Consider the following 25,197-nt stretch of genomic DNA (forward strand, 5'->3'; position numbering starts at 1 on the left):
AATTTGGTAATATATTTTAATATTTTTCAAATTTAATTGTGGCCCTCAGCCACTTGTATTGCACCTTGCACATGTTTGTTATATCTACTTTTGCCTTGTGGCTTTCCAGCCTAGTTGAGATACCATGTATATTTTAATTATTTTATTTGCTATTTTAACTGCATTTTTTACTGACTTTTAAGATTTCTTGTTTGGAGGCCCTCAGCCGTGAAATAATTGTCTTTTTGAAACTCGTAGTTCTTAAGGTTCAGTTATGTGTCGTTTTGGTTCAAAGGTGTTATTAAATTATAATAAATTACAATTTTGAGTGAACCTGACCGACACCTTATTTGGCCTTTTCCACAATCATAATCACCAGTTCTGCCCTGCAGGTTTAGTGGGCGTCTCATGCACCTTTCGGGCCTTAGTGTAAATCAGCAACCACACACGATGCGAGTGTGTCTGTGACGTCAACGCTCTACACTGATGAGCCAAAACTTTATGACCACCAGCTTAATAGCTTGTTTGTACTTCTCTGGAACGAAATACATCTCTGATTCTGCGTATCACGGATCCGACAATTTGTGGTAGGTTTGTGGAGGTATGTGATATTAGATGTCTACGGAGAGGTGTGTAATTCGTGTAAATAGCGGGCCGCTGATCTGCGTACGCGATTGTGGCGCCCGATAGTGACCCTGATTAACATCAGGCGAATTCGGTCGCCGAGATGTCAACGTGAGTTCACTATAACGCTCCTCAAACCACTGCAGCATGGTTCGGGCTCCGAGGCACGGACAGCTATACTGCAGAAGGACGACATCGCCGTCGGCGGAGACACCAATCGTGAAGGGATGCAGGTGGTTCGCAGCTGTCAGCGTGTTCTTACAGTTCCCATGCAAGTGCAAGAGAACGTCTCCCCTAGCATAAAACTACTCCTGTCAGCCTGCATTTGCGGCAAGCTGCATGTTATGAACCGCCAACCACCTCGATGACGGCGTTTGTGGAGACGGAGCTAGTGTAGCAAAAGTGTGATTCACTGAAAGAGCCGACACTGTCCTATTGATCGACCGCTGAATCTCGATGGTCACGTCCTCACTGCAATCGTAACTGACGATGTTGGGTCAACACGTGAACACACAGACGTGGTCTGCTGCGGAAGTCCATGTTCAACAATGTACGATGAACGGTGTGCTCCAAAACACTTGTGCGTGCACCAGCATCGTGTTCTCTCGGCAGAGATGCCGCAGATCGCTATCTGTCCTATTTTCCAGAGCAGGCAAGTCTCAAGACCTCACGTCCTGTGAAGAGTCGTGGGCGTCCAACCATTTAGCGCCTAGTGGTAGTTTCACTGCCCTTCTACCTGTTTCCGTAGATGCTCATGCCAGTAGCACGTGAATATTCGACCAGCTTCGCCTTTTTCGAGACACCCGTTCACAGGCTCTACGTAATAATAATCTGCCCTTTGTCAATGTCGCTTATCTCAGTGCATCTCCCCATTTGCAGCCCGTATCTTCGCTAGGGTGATGCCCATCCGTTCCTGCTGCGCTTACATACTTTTCATAGCACGCCAAGTGCACGCAACGCGAGGCCAACGAAAAAGGCAGGCCGCGACGCGTACGTCACGAAGGTAGGTCTGGACTCCTCGCTCAGCTCAGCAGATAAAACACGTTTCTAAACCCGCTAAATCGCAGCTGAGCGTGTGCGTACTAGCGAGAATTGCATCTTCTACTGGAATCTGCTATTATGATGTCTTACTGATTAACAGTACTACAACAAAATTGAATTTAAAATCAATACTCGATATAAAACCGAGCGAGGTGGCGCAGTGGTTAGGCACTGGACTCGCATTCGGGAGGACGACGGTTCAATCCCGCGTCCGGCCATCCTGATTTAGGTTTTCCGTGATTTCCCTAAATCACTCCAGGCAAATGCCGGGATGGTTTCTCTGAAAGGGCACGGCCGACTTCCTTCCCCATCCTTCCCTAATCCGATGAGACCGATGACCACGCTGTCTGGTCTCCTTCCCCAAAACAACCACCCAACCACCCAACTCGATACAAAGGGTATAACAGCTTATTTATAGCATTTAGTCTCTTCTGCTTAGCAGTTCTCATTTCATACAAGGAGTGGTATCATATGCTACTGATAATCACTTTGGCTTGATTGTAATTTTATTGTGCCGCAGTGCAGCTGGAACAAACTATAAGTAGGCCTGTGGACTTCCGATCATTGTAGGATTCAATAATTGCGGATTTCAGTAGAAGATGCAATTCTCGTTTGCACGTACACATCTAGTTACGACTTAACAGGTGTAGAGACGTAGTTTGTCTGCTGAGCTTCATTACGTACACCCCTCGGCCTGTCTTTCTCGTAGGACTCGCCGCAACGCCACCAGGTGGCATCCAACCTCGCTGTGGACAGTGGTCATAATGTTTTGGCTTATCAGTTTATAGATTGTGCCGAGTGTGGAGTTGTAAATTTCCGAGTATGATGCATGGTGCGCATGCGTAGAGACAAGGGATTATGGCAGCGTCTGCTGACGCCAGAAGTTATAACCTATTCTGGTCGAGCTCACTCCTATTATAGAAATGGATTTTGTGCTTTCCTGTCTTCTTAATGCTCATTATGTTGTTTGCTTTGTTTTCGTGGCACACTGAAAAGTTACACAAGGTCCTGGTACATTTTCTTCTAGTGTTCTCCTGCAAGAGAGACGAAGTATCTGAAATGAAAAAGTATTTAAGTTTTACAGAGCAAAAAATCTACACTATGCATAAATAAGAACGTAAATAGAGACGCGTGTTTTAATGAAAATTATTTCAACAGTGAGAAAGTCTGAGCTATTGGAGGAAAATAATAATTTTCGTCGTTATTTGGCACTTAGCAAGAAAACAAGATACAAAGCATAAAGCAAAACTGAGGTCTACATATTGTCAATGTGTTTGCAAGTGTATATTTCTCGAGCAGCCAAGTGTATATGTTGGGAAATATGTGGATGACACTTCTCTTATTCTTTTAGTTCTCAGGAATGTGACCAATCTAGCACGCGAGCTTTGACAAAAACTTTCACTATGAATTCTGCTTTGGTCATAAATAAAGTCTATTGTCATTACTTGTTTCTACATTTTGTTACTGTACTTCGATTTTTCCGTAAAAAGGTAGTCCCTCACAGTCTCACTTTCACCATTCTGATGCCAAACTGCACAGCAAATAACTCTCACAACACCGGCAATTTTGGGCGCTGACGTGCAAAAGAAAGAGATCATCCTTGATGACTTATTCTTCTAGGATGGGGTGTAAGGATAAAAGGAAAACACTTTATTTATTACACATTCAGTTGGGCTTGGGCACTCAATGGGTCCTTTAGCCTGCTGTCTTTGGTGATGTCTATCTCCTACGGAGGGTGAGATGTGTCTAGGCTGTTATGTGTGACTGCTTCCTCGTGTTATGACAGATTGCCTATGGGGGGGGGGGGGGTGAAACGTTATTGACTTCGGTACTCGATACTTGTGCCATCTTGCAGGGTTTACCGTTCCTACCGATTCTAATTGTCGAACTTCGTCCCTAAGGGCATCGATTTTGTCAAAAACTCGTAGAGCCTTGTCATGGACCTTCTCTTTTATAGTGGTCTCGTGGAGTACGGTGAGGATGTCGATGTTTCTTGTTCACCATAGAGCTCCTGTGATCCATCGGTAGCAAATGTTTTGCAGCGCTTGGAGTTTGTTGTAGTTGGAAACGCACGTAGTTCCCACGAGGTGGAGCTATATAACATTGTGGGTTCCACCTTATACAACTGGAGTTTAGTCTTAGGGTTGAGATCCTTACTCCTCAGGAACGGAATCAATGACCTGGCCATCTTCTGGGCTGCCGTCTTCTTGTCGTCAATACGCTGCGTAAAGAGCAATTTTTTGTCGAGGTAGACACCGTGGTACTTCACTCCCGGCGACCATGGGATAAATTGATCAGCTATTTGGAGTCTGTCGTTCAGAACTGGTTTCCTCCGTGTAAACATAACAGCTGCTGTCTTCGTCGGGTTGATCGTTATCTTATTTTGCAGCGCCCATTACATCAAGTTGCCGTTGCATCCTAGCGATTAGCTGCTAAAAGTGTCGTCCAGTCGTCAGAAAGGCCGTATCCTCCGCATAAAAACTCGCCGTAACAAGGGGGACTGTTGCGATGTCGTTTATATATAAGTTGAAAAGCAGAGGCGAAAGGACAGAGCCCTGCGGAATAACCGCGGAGATCAGTTTCATTTCGGAGTTTTTATCGTCGATGCGGACACACAGTTTCCTGTCGTGCAGAAAGTTGTCTATGAGTCCAATGTAACAATCCGTAATAGGGGTAGTGCGATGTAGTTTGAGGATAAGGTTGGGCCGCCACACCTTATCGTATGCTTTTTCGATGTCAAGGAATACACCAATTGTGAAGTGCTGCTTGTTGTATCCTTCTTGTATCCGTTCGGTGATCTGTAGTAGTTGAAGTTCGGCAGATAACTTGTCCTTGAAACCGAATTGTTCGGGTCGTATAACATCATATTCTGTAAGCGTGCCATGGAGCCTCTTCAACAGCACCCTCTCGAGCACCTTGCCAAGGGTGGGCAAGAGGCTAATTGGCCGGCAGCTGCTGGGTTCCGCTAGGTCTTTACCTGGCTTCAGGATTGGAACTATTCGAACTGTCTTTCATGCCGTAGGAAAATATCCCTGCAGGAGACAGCTGCTGAAGATTCGGGTAAGGAGCACAGCTGGCTTACGGGGCAACTGTTCCAAATCGGTGTTGCTTATGAAGTCGTTGCCCGGCGCGTTATTCCGAGTCTTCCGGATAATATTACGAATCTCCGGTGGTACGCAGTACGAAAATCAGGAAAATGACTGTTGAAAACAGACGAGACTCAGTACGAGAACAAAACGCCAGAGGCGCTGCAGTAGACGAACTTGTGTCGAGTGGTCAATTGAAAGGGGCTTAATAGCTGACAGTGTGTGAGGCTCGCGATACCCGAAGAACCAATTACTCTCTGCACTTGAACGCAAGGTTCTATCAGAATACTGTGCTCAAACAAAAGTGTGGCGATGCCCTCATCAGTCGGTCTTGTATTTGCGTCGGGATAGTTGTTCTGTCCACTGTTCGCCCTACTTCAAACCTGAGGGCTTGGGAATCCATACAAATCAGGCACTAAAATACAAAAATGTAGCCCCCTGCACATAAATGAATTTTTCCTAGTCGTGAACAGGCGCTCAGTAAGGTTGCGGTCACAGTGACATCGATCCTGGTGGCTTCCCCGACTACCGGCATCGGCCGAAGACGTCCGATCTCCTTAAATCAGTAGGCCACTACGCGCGCGGTCGCAATGTAGCCGATATCATCGCCTCAAAGTCCAGTCTTCGGACGACAATAGCTGAAATTCAAATTAGTTTGTTGACTTCGGGCATATTGACCGACACAGCACTAAATATGGACTGTGAGTTTAGTGAAAGAAGGAGCTTGTAACATCCCGAGGATGAAAAATATAATGGACTGAATGGTATCTATGGACTGGAATCGCGTGCTTATTACAAACGACAAGTAGGTAAAACCTGTATCGGAAATCCTAGGTTCAAATAATAACCTCAAAACAATTTAAATGTAAGCGTAGGATTCGGCAACCGTTGCCACTGTCAATCAAATTCTTCTGGGCTGTTGACTGCATTTTTAGTATATAGAACAGTGGCTACTTGCGATAGTGGCCGAAACGTCGGACAAATTTATACATTGAAAATACAGACGTCATCCCAGAAGAATTTTATTTACTCAAAAAATTTGTTGAAGCGGGAAGGATGGTGTATCTTATGCTTAAAGCTACGTAGAGGGTCTTTTTGGGTTGTGGTAGGTGGACATCAGCTGTCTGCAAGCAATCATTACTGATTAATAGCGATTTTATGTCAATAGGGTGATGATTCTCTTACATGAAGTGGTTTGCAATTGTTGTGTATGTGTCTTCACTTTTCAGTGCATTGGGTGTTCGGAGTATTTTATTCTAAACTTTATGTTTGAGGGTTAACTGACGTATGTCTGCACAGCTTCAAACAAAATTCAGCAAAACAATGTTTTCAATATTGCTTCTCAAGGTCGCTATGAATCATTTCGAGTAGGTAACAGGATGTTTCGTCCTCTATTCTAAACATTCGTAAGAAATCTCTAGTAAGTCTAGTATCTGAGGACAGAGTAAACAGTAGTCGCCACGTTTTATTCACATGGATTCGGCATATTTTTAATAACAAAAGTGGCATTGTTGGACTCGTCTCCAATCACAGAGGCGTTGTGGTATCCAACCCACCCTTGGACGTTAAAACCAAACCAGCTTCGTACAGAGAATACATTCCAACCTAACGAAACCGAAACTTGACCCCGACAAAAACAGGCTAAGGGGATCCTACGCACTATGACCAAGCTGTCGGCCGACGTTACCGGGCGACCTCTGGAGTCGGCGTCCGACGACCGTTGTCGGTGCCAATGTGGACGTTGCTTAATTCTGACTAATCGGAAGAAATCACACCACTCATCCAGTCCAGTCAGTACTGTCTGAATTAATAAACCACTTCCAAAGTCAATTAATAATAGTAGATCTATATTTTCTTATAAGTAATACAAGTGAGCCGTCAAACCCGTGACTACTCTGAAATCATTAAACACAGAGTTCAGTTAAAGAAAATTTCGGGGCTGTTTGATCTTTACATTAATAATAAGGTAACAGGACTAACTTCATATTTATGTGCTATATTCATTTTCAGCGGCGGCAGTCGATAATCTTTCTGTTTGCCTTTAGTATCAGGTGACATCAGTGCAGTTTATACGGTTTTAAAAGATTATACGGTAGTCACCTTGTCATTATCAGAATTTTGAAATGAAAGTACAATTAGTGTATGTATGACCCATGATACGTATCTATCAAAACCGGTTTGAAGTGGTAATATTTTTTTTATATATGGATTAGCCATCCAAGTCTAGCATGACCATTAGTAATAATCAGAACTGTGTCACCGAAAAGTAACCGCGGTGACCTTATCAACATTGAAGGTGATTTCTGAAATTACGTAATCGCAGTCCACCCTAAACTGCCCAAATCTTACCCGGTAACAACGTCAGTTTTATTGTATCCTAAAAGTCCCCATATCAGGGCTCTAAACTGTTACATTGGCATTGCCACTCCACTCTACCAAAGAAAAAAAAGTGAGACATTCTGAAGGGAAAGAGGAAACAAAATGAAACTTCAAGAGCTGAGAGGAAATGTGAGATTATTTCAGTGATTACAAAAATCGCGTCAGATTTACAAAGAACTTGTGATAAAGCCGTAGTATTCCCTCCTGAGCAGGCTGGCCCACATCTGTTGTAACCGGCCCTTGATGCCCTGGATACTGGCCCTGGGATTTGTCCAGGCCGGTAGCTGGTCCTATACATGTTGCACTGCGGACAGATAGGGCTATTTTGGTGGCCACAAGAGTACATTAGCATCACGCAGACAGTTCATAGTGACACGTGCCTTGTGCGGGTGAGCACTGACCTCTTCAAAAATGGCACCACAATGCGGTGTCGTTTGAGGGATAACAGATGTCATACTGCTGTGCAGCCATAGTTTCCTCTAGCATTACAAGCCGTGACCCGACGTCAAACCCGTCATGCGGCTCCTCATATCATGACGCCAGGTGTGACACCATCGTGGCTTTTCGAAACACTGGAAGGATACCGTCTCACACCAAATCGCCACGATATACACCAACGATGATCGTCCAGGGTAGTTCAGAACTGCAATTCATCGGTGAACACAGTGCGACGCCGCTCATCAGGCGAACACACCTGCTAGTCACGGCACTTCCCCAGATGCAGCCGTTTGTATTGCGGTGTTAACGGGAGCCCACGCATCTACATCTTCATCTACATGGATACTCTGCAAATCATATTTGACTGGTAGAGGGTTCATTGACCGACCTTCACAGTTCTCTATTATTCCAATCTCGTATAGCGCGCGGAAAGAATGAACAACTATATCTTTCCGTACGAGCTCTGATTTCCATTATTTTATCGTGGTGATCGTTCCTCCCTATTTAGGTCGGTGTCAACAAAATATTTTCGCAATCGAAGGAGGAAGCCGGTGCCTTGAATTTCGTGAGAAGATTCCGTCGCAATGAAAAACGCCTTTCGTTTAATGATGTCCACCCCAAACCTTGTATAATTTCTGTGACACTCTCTCTCCCATATTTCGCGATAATACAAAACGTGATGCATTTCTCTGAACTTTTCCGATGTACTCCGTCAGTCCTATCTGGTAAGGATCCCACATCGCGCAGCAGTATTCTAAAAGAGGACGGACAAGTGTCGTATAGGCAGTCCTTAGTAGGTCTGTTACATTTTCTAAGTGTCTTGCCAATAAAACGCAGTCTTTGGTTAGCCTTCTCCACAACATTTTCTATGTGTTCCTTCCAATTTACGTTGTTCGTAATTGTAATACCTAGGTATTTAGTTGAATTTACGGCTTTTAGATTAGACTGATTTACCGTGTAACCGAAGTTTAACGAGTTCCTTTTAGCACTCATGTGGATGACCTCACCATTTTCGTTATTTAGGGCGAACTGCCACTTTTCGCACCATCCAGATATCTTTTCTAAATCGTTTTGCAGTTTGTTTTGATTTTCTGATTACTTTATTAGTCGATAAACGACAGCGTCATCTGCAAAAGAAGACGACTGCTCAGATTGCCTCCCAAATCCTTTACATAGATAAGGAGCAGCAAGTGGCCTATAACACTACCTTGGGGAACGCCAGAAATCACATTTTGCTCGATGACTTTCCGTCAATTACTACGAACTGTGGCCTCTCTGACAGTAAATCACAAATCCAGTCACATAGCTGAGACGATATTCCAGAAGCACGCAATTTCACTACAAGCCGCTTGGATGGTACAATGTCAAAAGCCTTCCGGAAATACAGAAATACGGAAACGATATGAAGTCCCTTGTCAATAGCACTCTTCATGTGAATAAAGAGCTAGTTGTGTTTCACAGGAACGATGTTTTCTAAACCGATGTTGACTGTGTATCAATAGACCGTTTCCTTCGAGGTAATTCATAATGTTCGAACGCAATATATGTTCCAAAATCCTGCTGCATATCGATGTTAACGATATAGGCCTGTAATTTAGTGGATTACTCCTACTACCTTTCTTGAATATTGGTGTGACCTGTGCAACTTTCCAGTCTTTGGGTACGGGATCTTTCGTATAACGAACGGTTGCATGTGATTGTTAAGTATGGAGCTAATGCATCAGCATACTCGGAAAGAAACCTAATTGGTATACAGTCCGGACCAAAAGACTTTCTTTTATTAAGTGATTTAAGTTGCTTCACTACTCAGAGGATATTTACTTCTACGTTACTCATATTGGCAGCTGTTCTTGATTGGAATTCTGCAATATTTACTTCGTCTTCTTTTGTGAAGGCATTTCGGAAGGCTGTGTTTAGTAACTCTGCTTTGGCAGCACTGTCTTCGATAGTATCTCGATTGCTATCGCGAAGAGACGGCATTGATTGTTTCTTGCCGCTAACATACTCCACATACGACCAGAATCTCTTTGGATTTTCTGCCAGGTTTCGAGACAAAGTTTCGTTGTGGACGCTTGCGACTCCAGCTACTGCCAGCCACCGACCAATGGCGTGGGATGACACAGAACGTTGCGGGCAGTCCATTACCTTGCAGGCGCTGATGTGAAGGCGTTACGATGAACTTGGTGCACAATACATCGATCCCCCGCTGTGGTCATCAGACGTGGCCGACCAGAACCGTGACGAACAGTTTGTCTGCCACCACGTTCCCATTCAACCTACTATCTGGCCACTGTCACGTCTGAATGCCCCACAGATCTGGATATACCATGATTCGACCAGCCGGCCAAATGGAGACTCATAACGAGGTCCGTTTCAAAATGTCTCAGGCGGTGACAACGCTGTCTCACACGAGTACGTGGCATTTCCGTGTCTTTCTCAGCAATCACTCAAAATCTGCCGTAGCAAACCTGGTAACAACACTAAACACGAACAACACTAGTGCACCTTGGTCGCCGCTCTACTTGTTACAGATTCGGGAGGACGACGGTTCAATCCCGTCTCCGGCCATCCTGATTTAGGTTTTCCGTGATTTCCCTAAATCGTTTCAGGCAAATGCCGGGATGATTCCTTTGAAAGGGCACGGCCGATTTCCTTCCCAATCCTTCCCTAACCCGAGCTTGCGCTCCGTCTCTCATGACCTTGTTGTCGACGGGACGTTAAACACTAACCACCACCACTACTTGTTACAGAGAATTGCAACTCTAATCGTTGACGTAACCACCGATGGTGTGTGCGTGTACGAAGTTACATTGGTATCGGACTATGTCTTTTGGGTTCTTCGCCTTTTCTGTGAGGCAATGTATTTACGTGCACCAATAGAAGCCAATTGAACCAAAAATATAGACTATTTCTTGCGGGATATTCGAACACATTGTCAGGATAACGTAACATTTAGTCGCTTCTACAGATTTTTCAATCGAGTTATGGTGAAAAATAAAAAAACTGAAATACAGAAATAAGTTGCGGTGTGGTGCAGTTCTGTGACTAGCAAATATTGCTGTAAGGTTCAAAACAGAGAAAAAGAAGTGGAGAGAGCGAGAGAGAGAGAGAGAGAGAGAGAGAGAGAGAGAGAGAGAGAGATACAGAGAGAGAGAGAAGTTGCTATTTCCAACTTCCAATTCGATGCTTTTCCTCTTTTTACTTTACTGCCGTTTTGTTTGACTGTAATTAAAACATGTTTACCTAATTCAGATGGAAATTTGAACTGTTATGAGGACACGAAATCAGAGATCAGAAGGACCAAAGCGACGAGGCTTGATATCGACGAATGTGACAAAATAACTATTGAAATGATAGACGAGAATACTACAGCCGTCATATATTTTAATAGAACAGATAACACTATGCTGTATTTTGAAATTTTTGGAACGATGTTTTATGGCTGCAAGGTATAATTTAAAGTAGTTTTCATTCTGATTTCAAATCTGATTTTGGTTTTTCTGTATCACGTCAAATTTTTGTACGAGTCACGTCTGAAGTTCTAGCTAAAATCACATTTTCTCTAACGTGGAACTTTTATTGCTTTAGAAATAAATTATTTATTTTGTAACGTTTTATGCAATTATCTCGCATTACATTAGATGTTACAATGGCATGTGTTAGCTTAAAAATTCTAATAATTGTTAAAAAACAAAACTCATGTATTACGGTTTAATTTTCATTCGCTGATTTCACTGCATCGAGTTGTTTCTGACATGGAGCGAAACGTCTCTTTCTTTATTCCTTCCCAATGCCATCTCCCTTTAGCATATAATAGTAGTGAGCCATCATGTTAGCATTCCAGCTTCTCTGGAATCTCTGCTCCATTTCCTTGATGTCTTGATGGATCAATTCTTGTCCTTCACTGACATTGCCAAGATTCGCAGGGATGATATCAACATGTGGTGTAGAAAATGAATCTTCATGCTCATATTATATCCTGATTTGGTGAAACTTTGCACCATAGTTTCAACTATGGTTTTGTAACTTGCATGTTTGTTGTTGTCCAGAAAGTTGGCCACTACTTCTTTAAACGAAATCCAAGCCATTTTTTCCACTGGATTTATTGTACTTTCAAACAAATTGTCATTCATAAAATTTCTGATCTGCAACCCTAGGTACATTTCTTCTTTAAGTTTGTCATAAGATAGTTTTGGAACTCTTGTTACTAAGTGCAAGAAGCAGACACCATCTTTTGGAAGTGTTTTAGTGAACTGTTTCTTTAATCCAAGCTTGATGTGAAGAGGAGATAATAGCGTCTGTTGGAGGGCTTTTCTTTCGGACCTGGTAGGTACATTCTAATGCTTGTCTGTGGTTCAGCTGTCCCATTCACAAGAAACACTGTAGTTTTGTGTAACCTTGTCAACTACTTTCTAATCCCAAAATACTGTACAATAATGTTTTTCATATTTCACATATTTAAACATAGCTTTGAGATTTTGTACGTCTCCTTACGGTGTACTGAACTGACAACAGGTAATGAGCCAAACGAATTTCCATTACGTAAAAATACACCTTTTAGTCTACGTTTTGACGACTCTATAAGCAACCTCCACTGGCTTGGGTCATAACTTACGTTAAAAAAATTGTTCAAATGGCTCTGAGCACTATGGGACTTAAGTTCTGAGGTCATCAGTCCCCCAGAACGTAGCACTACTTAAACCTAACTAACCTAAGGACATCACACACATCCATGCCCGAGGCAGGATTCGAATCGCGACCGTAGCGGTCGCGCGGTTCCAGACTGAAGCGCCTAGAATCTCTCGACCACACCGTCCAGCTACTTAAGTTAAAGAAATTCAGTAAACCTCCAGTCACAACCATACGGTTTTCTTCGTTAGTCAGTTTTAGTGATTTGGTTTTTCTGTTCCTGTTGCGATTAGTAGAAGATCTTTTGCTTTCAGTCTTGACTTAAGCAATTAGGCGGTATCTTTTGACAGATTTAAGTAGCAGCAAATCTTAAGAATGGTAAGTGGAATCGGAATAGGGAAGAACTCGCTATGCAGAACTGGTGGTAAGACCGAAGAAATGTTGGTGTATTTTATATTCTTCTTATATTTGCGTTATGCCCTTCAAAGTTAAACGTAAAAAAATAAAAATATTATGCATGATATTTCGGTTCCCTCAAAACCATGGGAATTGCAAGAGGCATTGATTTCTTGTTCCCACTCTTCCACTTTCTCAGTCCCTCAACACATGTATGACATACCTTGTACAATGGCCAGGTTTTGTGTTGATCACCTAGCTTTATACCTTATTATGCACAGTAGACATTTTTCACGAAACTGTTAACGCCCCGCCTTTGCTTAGCAATTACGTAGCTACAATAAATGTAACCAGTACGTTTGGGTTATTCAAACACTTACCGGAACTCATTGCTAAGAAACCGCAAAACCACATTTAACAACACAAATATAATCACACAACACTAAAGCATTTCAACGATGAACTAAAGTTTCCTACCTAACAGCCAGGTGGGTGAGATAAGTGTGTCCAACTGCTCCATCTTACCATGATGAATAAGACTGCATGAGCAGTATGATAAATCTTTATTTATGATCCAATTAGTTTCGCTATGTTTAGAGCCACATTTTCAGGGATATGGCTTTATTTCAAAGTATATTCTAAACAATAAGCAGTAGGTGATCTAACGTTCTTTGTGCAATTGTGATAAAACAGCTTAACCGTCAAGAGTTCGTTAAAAAAATAATAATAAACTCAGCCCGAACAGGCAATGAAGGCCATGAAGGCCCGTGTCAGCCTCAGCTCACAGGCGTCACCGGATGCGGATATGGAGGGACATGTGGTCAGCACACCGCTCTCCCGGCAGCAAACAAAACCGGAGCCACAACTTCTCAATCAAGTAGCTCCTCAGTTTGTAAGAGGCCGGTAGTCCTGTTTAAAATAGAATAGAATGCAGGGAACACTATCGCGATACAGGCTTAACATCGTCGTGACAACATGAGATGCGCAGTGACTACCTAAACGAAATGAGCTGAATCGAGACAAAATAAATTTGTATCCATGAAGATGTGGCTCTAACGCCGCGAAAATAGTCTGTTCATAAATAAAGATTTATCACACAGCTAAAGCGGTCTTATTCATCACCGTTCAATTCTACAGCTGTGGATGCCCACAATACAAAATTTGCCGTATTTCATCTTACTAAAATAAAATTTCCTTACTTGTAATAAAATTTCTCTCTGCGGAACTTAGGTTCAAATAAAAAATGAATTTACTTGATTTTTGAAAACACTGTACATGACAGGAAAGAACTAATGACAGATCTGAAATAAGCACAAATAAGTATTTCAGGAACACAGAAAATTACGAAAACATCAAAAATAATGTTGCGTTGTGCAAGAGACTACTAATGCTGTACTCTTAATACAGAAACTTAATCATTTTGAGTACGTTGTCGGTCAAGAGATCCTAGCATTGCTGCATGATATTACATAAGTTTTCCATCATTTCCCACGAGTTTTATGCAAAGAGTTAAATGTAAAAGATTGAAGGAAAGCGGATTCAAACCAGTCTGGGCCACATGTTGTCAACAACGAAAATTAAACACATGGAGAAGGTAAAATCAGGGACTCTGATGCTGTTCGAATATCCAGAAACTTTCACTATGAAGGATTTTTATACACAGTTCTAAAATATGTTCTGATTTCCTTACACCGACTCACGAAAGCATTAAGTATTTCTATATTCGTTTCCCATGTTAGACGTTATTTTCCGATCAGTTTATTTTTCCTTCCTATGTTGTATGGCGTGTGCTGATACCACCATAGGCTCTAAATGGACAATTGAAAGAGGTGTACGACTGTCCTTCTACTTTTCCGCTAGTATGCACAGAACATGTTCAAATGACTCGCAGCGTAGTCATATGGAACGTCATTTATAGTCAAATTGTGCAGTTGTTCTTTAAGTAGACACAAATGTCACCACCCTCCCGCCGGAAGTTCGTGTTCTTCCACGAGCATAGGTGTGTGTGTGTTGTTCTTAGCATAAGTTAGTTTAAGTAGTGTCTAAGTCTAGGGACTGATGATCTCAGCAGTTTGGTCTTATAGGAACTCACACACATTCTTTGAACACAAATGTCACCATTAGCCTCTCTATGGAGAGTGTGCTGCCGGGCCATTGTTAATCGACAGACTGAAGACAAACTACATCAAAATGTGTATGTTCGTGTCTCCTCAAATGGAAAGATGATTAAAGAATATCTTCCACCATTCTTAGTTAAAACAGCATTTCATAGATCATTTGCTTGATTTCAGTTGAAACGAAGTGGTCAAGTCATTTTCCAGGCTACATTCACGTGATTGTTTGACGTGTTTCACTTCACCCTTGCCATTTAAAAATTAAGAATTTAATACATTCACTTACATTTAATAAAGATAAGCGTATTAGTATACGACTGAGGTGAGGAATGAATGAGAATTTCGACTGAGGAGGGAGGCGTGCTGGGGTGGTCCGTGCAGTTGTGCAAACCTACTGTGCCAGGCCGGCGTAACGGTTAACGCATCTGCCTAGTGAACAGGAGCTCCCATCTTCGAACCCTGGCCTTGGTACAAGTTTTCATTGGTGGGTTCAGTCTGCATGTATACAGGGTGTTTGAACAGGAATTCCCTAGTTTTAAGTATAAATTTAATGGGGAAATTAATGAAAAAATACATCAATGAGAACATATCGTTAAAGAGAATTCCTTCAAGATTTGCTCAATGTTACTAGACTTCAACGTGGGATCCATTTGTTGCCCTGCACACGCCGAGACTATATTCCACTTCTCACCACGTATTCACCAACATTTCAAATGTAACTGCCCCAACCGCCGCGACGACTCTTTCCCGTAAATGAGAGATGTCTCTGGTCTTTTCACTGTACACAACATATTTTATGTGGCCCCAAGAGAAGAAGACCAATGGGATTAAGTCTGGGCTTCGTGGTGGCCAGGGTATTGGGCCAGCCATGCCTATCCACCTTCCTGGAAAGCGCGTGTCAAGAGCCACGCGCACATGGTCACTGTAATGAGGTGGGGCGCCATCTTGTTGGAAAAACACAAGCCCCTTTTCCATCTCAGTATCATCCACTTGGGGAAAGACATACTCTGTCAATATGTCACAGTAAACGTCCCCTTTATTGTCTTTTCTACAAAAATGAAAGGACCAATCACACGATCGTCCATCAAACCGCACCAGACGTTAACTTTGGGAGTTTCACGTTGATACTGAATAACTTCATGTGGATGCTCTTTCTGTTGCGGAGTACACATTGTTGCTGAGTTGCTCTGCACTGCACGCACGCCTGGACTAAACTGAGGGAACAGAGGGAAAAAATAAGCACTGGTGCCGTCTCAAGGTGAAGCAGACCTGCCAACTGCAGGGGAGCTAAACTTGGAGAGTTGATGAATCAAACACCACAAACTAGAATAGTGTATTTCACTTTGTACAGATTCTAGGGCACATTAAAACTAGGGAGTTCTTTCTCCGGCACACTGTATATAAAGCGTGCTAGTGTTTGATGGTACTCGTGGTACTGGTGAAATATACATTAACATTGGTACAAAATGATCACCTTTTATCTTCTACGCTACACATCCTATTAGCTTGTGATTAATACTAAATGTCCAGACGAAAGAGCTTGAGAATAAATTTACATCCTGTCAGATATTTTGTCACATACTTATGTGGTTACATGTGTCCTGAACACATTACTGAGGTGCTGATGATTTAAGTTACAAGTAATGATGATATTTTATCTGCTCTAGTGTTAATAGTTGTGGAGTGAGTTACTCTTCTCAGTATTCGAATTTGCGTAAGAAATACTTTGTTTCTAGGTTCTAGCCTACTAAAGAGACTTCCTACATTACGCTTTTCCATCCTCTGCTAGGGTGTCGCTGTGCGGTTTGGGATCCTTACCCTGATAGGTTTGATAGAGGACATCGAAAAAGTCCAAAGAAGGGCAGCACGTTTTGTATTATCGCGAAGTTGGGGAAAGAGTGTCGCGCTATATGATAAGCGAGTTTGGTTGTCAATGATTAGAACAAAGGCGACTTTTGTAGTGACGAGATGTCAGAGTAATTTCAAATACCAAAATTTTCCTCTGAATGCGAAACATTTTTAAGATACTTCTCATTTATTGTTCCGTCTCAGTTGAACTTTTTTTTGGCATCTGAGGCGGAACAACAAATGAGAATTAATTATGCTGAATCTCTCAGGATAATTATGTTGACTTTGGCGAAAATAGTTTATTGACGCCAATCCACATAGGAAGAAATTAGCACTGTAATAAAATAAGAGAAATCGAAAATCGCACGGAAAGATTTAAGCGTTCATTTTTCCCACGCACTGTTCGGATGTGTAACACTAGAGAAGTAGTCTGAAGGAGATTCTACGAACCCTCTGCCAGGCATTTTAGTGTAAATTGCGGAGCAGACATGATGATGTAGATGTGGATAAATAACTTCATGAAATTACACCATACGACTTTAATCAGTGGGACTGCGAAAATATGTAAATATGTGGAGCTCTTTATGCCCGAAACTAGCAGTTAGGAGAAGGATAAATGTTTTTCAACTTAACTGCTTGAGAAGCTCAATAATGGTGCTTCTTCCAGTTCCGTTTTTTACTAACCCATACAAACAAAAAAGTTGTATGTAACATTACTAATTCTATGAGAAATAAATTTAAATGATTTTACTGTCCTTGAAATTGAATTTCACGCGTCCGTCTTCCTGCCCGCCCTGATACGTGCGACAGCGCTGCTCTGAAATTCAGAATGTAGCCAGAAGAGCACGTCGGGTTAGAGCGTAAGCAAGCAGCAACTGGAGCGACGTTCCGAGTTTTCCTGGGGCGGCACGAGACACCAGAAGACAATGCGCTGTGCCGGTCAAACAGCGCCGCTGGTCGCTATGGCAGCGGCTGACAGGTTGTGGGGCAGCGCCGGGTATGTTACCATGCACTGATCACACATGTTTGTGTTGTCGTGGCTTGTTTGTGTAGGCGTGTTTGTCCAAGAAGCAGCCACAGGCCACAGGCATCTACAAGGAGCGGGAAAGTGCATCGTTTTGTGCCAGCACTTGAGGGTGGCGTCGGCACCTAGTGGCACATGTCTTCTGTTGACCAAGGGATTGAATCCAATTTTCCGGAGTAGGTGCAGCAGGTGTGGTGGATCGATTGGCTGTGGTATTTTAAAACACGGCGAAACCGATAAAAGTCGTGTGAAGTGAAATTCGGTGTTGCACATTGGGGCCACAGTGCATAAGAGAGTCATATTTCATTGCACTGTGATCATTGTACTCACACAGAAATCGCAATTCGATCACTGTATGTAGTTGTCAGTATTTTAGTGTTGCATTGATTTCTTTTGTTTGTGTAATAGGTAGCTCTGTGTAGTTATGTTGTCAATTAGCACTAGTTGTGTAGTCAGTGGTGGTTGATGCTGTTAGAGCATATCTCCTTTCTGTGGCAGTTGCTCATGTTAGTTAAACAGCGCAGTTTGGGCGGTACTTATAGAGCTATTACAGGCTGATATTGTGGTATTTGTTTCTTGATTGTTGCTCCGTGCATTGTCATCGGGGTTGTGTAAGATTACTGTTTAGGAATTTTTGGATCTGTTTAGAATAAGTTTTTTTCTTACCGCTGTTTTGCTGTTCCTGTTTTAACTAAGAATAATGACAGATAGAATATGGTTTACGTCTCATTCTAACTGGAGCTAGGAAGAAGAAGACTATCAGTAAGCGTATTGTTTTGGCTGTTTAATTATCAGTAAAAGCCATGAATTTGTGTGCACTCATCACAGCACTCAAATATGGCATGAGGACAACATTAACGTTGTACTGCTTCCATGCACGTCATAGAAAATTATTGCACCTGTATTTTACTGATGCGCTGGCCTATTGAGGCAAATTAACAACACACACACACACACACACACACACACACACACACATACACACACGAGCAAACTCAATCACTCAAGCGAATAGTGTGCAAAAGGAAGGATCCTGGTCCCATCCGTATAGACGAAGCGTTTGTCATCATGGCACGGCAGACCAACTTTGAGTTGTAGTGCAGTATGCACCTCATCGCCTCGCAGTCAAAAGACCACTTGGTCCACCATATGTGGAGCTGCTTCATCAATGTGCAGACACTTCTTTAGTCTTCGACTGTAAGAGACCATCTTTAGGTGGCAACTGAATCTATATACTCTGCATACATTTTTGATCTAAGCCCACAGTCTACGAGCCATTCACCTCGTCTTTCATCAGGCTGATAACTTGCTTGTTCTGAGGTGTTAGGCGGTAAGGATTATCAGCTGCATATCCAGACGCGTCGTATTTCTTGTAATTGTATCTATTTTCCTTATATGGGTTTCCCTAGCAGATGAAACTGTCTGTATTTGAGATAAGTTTAACTTTGCAAACTTGTAGTGGTATCGATACATGTGGAGTTTTGGATAGGTCCACAATTCACATAACGATATAGACAGACTTTGTGAACTCCATTGAAATCTTAGCAATGTCTTCAGCAACTAGTCCTTAACTGAAGACTGTGGCCCACTTAAAATTTGCGCTGGTTATGTAATCTCTTAGGTCATAACGCCAATCCAAATGAATTATGCAGTGGTTTCCAATATTCTTCATGGCTTTGACGAAAACTGAATTATTTGTTTGTAAAAGTCTCTTACAAAATCACATGTCATAAGAACTCTCTTTCGGTATACTCTTTCAGCCAGAGAAACAGATTAAAGGAGGTGACAAGGGTGATTCTAGTAAGTCACATAGCTAACGTGAGACAATGATGAAATTTTCTATTGTGTAGAATGTATCTCTACTTACCAGCTTTATCATCAGCTTGTAGACGGCTCCATTTCGTGGTAGTGGGTACTCTGGACAAAATAGCAAGTCGCTGTGTATGCAAATTGGCAGGATATTCCAAGTCTACCTCCAGGACATATACCACACCAGCATCAGCAGCCACACAATGGATTTCCTTGTTTTCACTCTGACGATCTCATTTTTGAACAGCCAACAAAACCCTCCAAATGACAGAGACACTTGTGTGGCATGCCTGTAGAGTTGTCTGCTTCCAAGCAAAAGCTGTAACTCATATTGTCACATGGCCTGTACTCATCTTCAATCATTCATGAGTTTTTTTTTTTGACTTAAGTTCAGTCTTGATCACACCATTTATATTTCAATGATATAGGTAACCGGTTTCGGTTATTTTTACATAACCATCATCAGACCCATGGCTCCCTTAGGATGATAGGCGGAGCTCCTCAGCTGCTCCTCAGCTGCATGGTGTGATCAAAATTGAACTTTAGTCAAAATATAATAATCTATTGATCACTGTATAACAATAATGTTTACCAAAATTGTACATTCATAAGTTGTTTGCCATGGTATGGCATTGTGTGTACCGGTGAACTCCCCCCCCCCCCCCCCCCTCCACAAGTTCTGCATTTGCAAAAATGCAACATATCAACATCAGTCAAGGGTTCGATGTTGATATGAATCCTTTATAACCTTGTATCCCATGAAAGCACTGGAACCATGTGATAGAAGGCATAATCCAGTCGCCGGCCGGTGTGGCCGAGTGGTTCTAGGCGCTTTAGTTTGGAACCGCGCGACCGCTACGGTCGCAGGTTCGTATCCTGCCTTGGTCACGGATGTGTGTGATGTCCTTAGGTTAGTTAGGTTTAAGTAGTTCTAAGTTCTAGGGGACTGATGACCTCAGAAGTTAAGTCCCATAGTGCTCAGAGCCATTTGAACTATAATCCAGTCTGCGAGCAAGCACGCATCTTCTCCATGTACAATTTAGCATATCCCTTTAAATCAGAGATGTTGAACTCCTACCAGACATTCGCCACGTGCCTATATCCCGCCTCAACTATGACAGTGCCTGTGAGTTTGCTAGTGAGTGCAAATATATCAGGCAATGAGGTCTCCCAGAGTCCCTCCGTCTAATCCAGGTATTCATATGGAAAGACCCCCTTAACCAACACAAGCTGAAACTTTGCATCATTGGGATATGTGGCTCCAGTGATATGTGCATATTTTTAAGGAGGTGCGTGCATGAACCACAATGAATCCAACAAGCAGAGTGATATTCTTGATGTGATTCGCTGGGAGGATGAAATTTCGGAAGAAGATGGGTATGTATCATGGCAGTTTACTTCACTTTGCGTGCATTCTGAGCTGCACCATGCAATTTCACCATTAGGTGACTGTGGTCTCTATGTGAAATTTCTGCTTGTCTACCCAACAGCAGCGCACAAATACGACTTTCGACTGCCTCTTTGTATAAGGTACCGTTCTCCTCTGAGTGGTTATTGTCGCAAAGAAGATCAACAATTTGCGTAACAGCGCTGAATTTACTGAGACTGTAATCATATGAAGATATGACATTATTCACTGCTGCATATGATACCTGTTGTTTTGTGAAAGTTGTGTGAGGGGTTGTTGGATCACCTGCGAGCGGCTGTAGACGCTTCAGTCCGGAACCGCGCTTCTGCTACGGTTGCAGCTTCGAATCCTGCCTCGGGCATGGATGTGTGTGATGTCCTTAGGTTAGTTAGGTTTAATTAGTTCTAAGCTTAGGGGACTGATGACCTCAGATGTTAAGTCCCACAGTGCTCAGAGCCATTTGAGCCATTTGGATCACCTTCGCAATCCAACACAAGAATTAGTATATAAAATAGACAACATTCCTTGTGGTGACCATTCTTGTATTTTAAGAACTTTTTGTCCTCAGTCGGCATTTACACACATACCAGTTCCTGGCTCGAGCAATCAAATATAAGTGATTCTTGGAATCTTCCCAGTGTAAAAAGTCTCACATGAAGCTTTGTGATGTTTGGTATTCTGATCAGCTACTTTTGGAAAGCAGTGGGGTCTGACTATGCTTCCCATTTCCTTTGCTTGTCTTTTGTTCTCGTCTGGATGCTGACCGTAAACAACCAAATAATTAGGGTTCTGCCTCTCGAATTTTGGTAGTTTATGATTGTGGTGGAAAATGAGGTGCCTTTGAGGTTATAATACTTCCAGGTGTTGTATGTCTTGTATGCGTCTGTAAGATGGACATGATCTGCAGAATTTCTGTCACAAGCCAGAAGCGACCAGACGGTTTTATTCATCCTCCTCATCTAAAAGGGAAGAAACTGGCCCCCCATTAACTTCATAAAAAACACGCGAGTAATTATCAAGGTGGAAAGCGCGTCTGAGCACTTTGTCAGTCTGAGCACTTTATCAGACTGAGTATCGGATCAATGGCTCAGAATGATGATGAAAGTTCCATCCATTCTGCAATTGACTCAGCCCACAATGTCACGCTGTCCTTACCCCAAACTTCGACAATGTTTTTCTTTGCAGCATTGCTGCCTTCCTTGGTGGGAGGGGGTAAGGGGGCAGGTATATTTCATGGCACAGAATTTGAAGCTGACTGCAAGATACTTCTGGTCGTTAATGACTCCAAGGATCTCCCTTTCCAACGCAACTCGGCAAGCATGAAAGAAGGTAGCTAGACCTCGATACCCCATATTGCTGTTATCAATGTGGAATTGCAGGATCATATTCCTGAAAGCCCCAGCAACCGTAGTGTAGTCTAATGCAGCTGCATGATTTGCCTGATGTTCTTTAACAAGTTATAATGTGGGGCTACTACTGTTAGGACGGAGATGATGGTCAGAAGGTGACGATGGTACACGGTGATGCAGCATAGATGGACCCACTCACGAAGAGTAGGATGGAAATTATTGCATCAACAATGGGCCCAGACGCGGTGTTGCTGCAATGATCCGGCCCATGGAAGTCGAGGTGTTACAAACCTACCTCTGGACACTGCTTGCAAACCAGCTGTTCTGGGTCATCAAACAATTCTGAAACACGCATTTCGTGACAGTCTATCTATACACATGCGTACATTTTCATAAAGAAGTATGTATAGACAGATAATTAGTATAAACTATGTATTACTGACTACACTGAAGGATCACATCACCCTACAGTCTTCTCATTCACTTTACGTGAGAGCCTCATTGAGTACGATATAGGTGGAGGCGATAGAGACCATACTTCGTATTTATTAAGCAGTCATAGAAACTCTGCATCATCATTACCATCACCACTAGTGTCAGATATCTGGCAAGCAGGCATTCATCCACCATAGTAATGACACGAATCAATGCGATACTCCATTACTTCTTGCTATAATCTATTGGAAGAAAGTAGTTTTCCTTTTAACGTAGATGAACTTTGTTTTAAAGTTAGAGTGTATATCACATGTAAACCCCAACTGATGCAGTGAAGTGCATGCTGCAATTTTCATGCAGTTGTCACGACAAGCATTAAGCAAAACGTCCAGTGAACTGAAGTCCTGGTACTGTTGAAAATTATACAACACCTGGCTTCTCTCGGTGAAGTAACGATACAATTTTTCAGCCTGTCGTAAATTGCTGAATGAGTCAAAGTAGTAGACGGTATTCCGTTGTTTTTTTAACATTCACAACCTAATGAGTTGCATTCCTCCCTTCCCTTCCCCCCTCCCCAGTTCTAAATTGACAATTCCGCATTCTTTAGTTTTCCACACTGTCTTTGCCAATGTATTCTGCTTAAACACACTATGAAATATCTTATTTTGAATATTCTGACAAGTTTAAGCAGATCTTTTATTGTACGTAGTCTGTCTGGTAGTATCACTATGAGATTTTTTTGTGAACAGACCATGCTGTTTTCTATGTGGTATTAAATATACTTCTTTACCCATAGCGATAGCCTCAGTTGTCCTATTATGCCTTCCATCTTCTGGTAGTTGCTTCTCTGCATGTTGTGTAGTCTTTACTGCTTGAGTTATAGCACCAGCACCTCCTGCTAACAAACCAACAACCAACAGCCTGGCAAGTGCAGAAATTAGGAACGGAATTATTCCACCAGATGTCTTAGGTATAGGGCGAATCCTTGGCGTTTTAACACGTTTTTTCTTTCTCATTTCTGATTCAAAGCAATTTTCTCCATTGCTACTGGTGATATGATGCAATTTTTTAAGCATTCCGTAGGTTTTTTTCTTCTTCTATAGTGTACAATGAGCTGAAACCATAAATTTTCTGAAATTTATTCCATCATCCAAGTTATGTTTGGCAGTCATTGTCTTTCTACCAAGAATGCAGCAACATGTTGTCCTATACCAACGTACTTTCTTCGAAATATCTCCTTAGTTTTTTCAGGTAATACCCGGTCTGCAAAGTGACTACCTTTACTTGTATAATACGTAATATCATGCTTTGTGCCTGCATTGTCTAGCATATTAATTCCCTTATGGCCGTGAGCTAGACATTTTTGAAGCTTGTTCCAGGTCCACAGAAGTTGATTCCAGGGATATGTAGTTCAGCTGATAAGTTATCGAGAATACCACTCCCACCTCAGCTGATGCATTTCCTAACATGTGACGCTGCTGTGTGGTCTGAGGTTTGCGTGTCGTATTATATAGCAGGATTTGAGCGTTTACCCAGCTGTTGTGCACTGATGGGAAACACGAGCAGTTCAGAACTCTTTAAGTCTTCTGTGTAAAAACTCCCTGGAATTTATTCGCCACCACTGTCGTTTAAGATGTAAAATCTTAGGTTTGTGTTGTGCTGTCTTTTTGGAAACTGTAAATATCTCCATTCACCAGTCCGCTAGGTAAGCATTCTCAAATGCAGTTTTGTATTTCAAAATATGTACCAAATCACCTACATTGAACTTCTGTTTGTGTGGATGCACCATCTTAATACCATTGTTTACTGCATTTATAAGTACATTTTCGTGGATATGGATAGGTCCCATCTTAAATTTATGGTGAGTAGTCCGATAATACTCAACAATAATTTGCAGTAGAATATCTAGCCAGTCCTATGGTCGTCAAAAGTTAAATTACATGCACATTGATCATCCTGTCAAATGTTCAACAATATTAGGTTCCAAATGGGAAAATATCGAGTAGTAGTATATTCCATATCATTCCATTGCCGCTTTAAAGTGATGTTACAAAATTACATTCCATGGTCTGAAGGCTGTCAAGACACCAGTTCATTCCAGTATGCAGTAATTCCTCAAACACCTGCACAACTTCCTTCTGTGTCTTTACCTTAACAAGCAGAGACCACGCAAATTTAGAAAATGTTCCTGTGACCATTGAAATGTACTTGAGACCTCTATTTGATTGTGAATATTCTCGCATAAATAATGCTTGATTTGTGATAGTACGCAGCTGTATGTTGTACTGGTACCTATGAAGAAAAAAAATCAGAACCGCAGAATTTGAGATGTCATACGATACCTTTTGCTGTGGCTTAAACAAAACCGTTGTATTCACATTTCTAAAGTGCTCATAAAAGCATTAAAACAACTTTTTAAGAAGTATAAATTTCAAAACCATGTCCAAGAAGGTCACAGTACCAGAATCTCTTTCTTTAGACAGTTTTTTTTTTAGTCTCATTTTGTTAGTTTTCGTTCGTTGTATCTGCTCGGTGCGGACGTCGCAAGACACCCGTTTCAGTGCGTCGTTGACCTATTAACTCAGTTTTTTTTATTACAGAGGACAGCCAACCCTCTGACCGAACACGCTGACTTACC

This window comes from Schistocerca nitens, chromosome 6 (assembly GCF_023898315.1).
Source record: "Schistocerca nitens isolate TAMUIC-IGC-003100 chromosome 6, iqSchNite1.1, whole genome shotgun sequence".
NCBI lineage: Eukaryota > Metazoa > Arthropoda > Insecta > Orthoptera > Acrididae > Schistocerca > Schistocerca nitens.